This window comes from Mastomys coucha, unplaced genomic scaffold, assembly GCF_008632895.1.
Source record: "Mastomys coucha isolate ucsf_1 unplaced genomic scaffold, UCSF_Mcou_1 pScaffold22, whole genome shotgun sequence".
NCBI lineage: Eukaryota > Metazoa > Chordata > Mammalia > Rodentia > Muridae > Mastomys > Mastomys coucha.
Window position 1 is genome coordinate 18,060,502 of NW_022196905.1, and position 1,021 is coordinate 18,061,522.

The window sequence follows — 1,021 nt, forward strand, 5'->3', positions numbered from 1 at the left end:
AGAGGTCAGAAAATCAGAAAGGATCAGCAATGGACGTCTTTCAGGAGCTAAAATGGTTGGGTGCCAGAAGAAAAGAAAATTATGCTTTCTCAGTTAGAACTGAGACCATTGGAAAGACTTAGCAGTGAGGATCTGTAAGCCACTGAATCTAGACAGGTAACAGTTGGATCGTATGGTAGTTCTAATTTGGGTTTTTTAAGAAAACACTTTATTGATTTTTCATAGTAGTAATCTACATTCCCACCTAAGCCTCCTTTCTCCTATCTCTCCAGTCTAATATTTTTATTTACTTGATGATACCCTTTCTAACTAAGGTGAGAACAGCCTCTTATAGAGGTCAAGACAGATTGGTCTTTTGAATTTTAAATTTGCTATATTTAGGAAAAGTTCTTTAAAAAATGGTTCTACATGAAATTCTGAGCTTGTCAGTGGCTGGATTGCTATTTAGAGGGAACAGGAGGGGTAAAGAGGATTCTCACTAGACAAATGCAACAGCATTCTTGCTGGAGGGCAGGTCAAAGTGTTAGTATACTCAGCATGGTCAAACACTAAGGATAGAGGCCTTCAATGAGACTCAAGAGAAAATTGGATTCCACCAGAACATAGTATGAAGTTCAAGGTCATGTTCAATCAGGAAGGACCAGAATAGACTGACAAAGTTTTGTCAAGGAGAATTTTGTCACCGTTACAAAGAAGAATGACCTCATTCTCTTAAACCACGGGTAGATCTCTTCATTACTGTTATGTCCTGCTCTATCATCATGAGAGCAATTCTATCATCCACTACTCAAGAGAAGCTGCTCAATATTATGGTGGAAGCAAATGCCTTCCATTCCTCACAGTGTCCATCCACCTCATCACACAGTGCCCAGCATCCAGGCACCTCTAACACCTTCTGGTGTGAAAGTCCTAATTCCCCAGAACCTCAGAATATAACTGTAATTTGAGAAGGGGACATTAACAATGGAATTGTCTGTTGAAACATTGAGAGTGCTAATGCAATCTGACTGATGTCCTTACA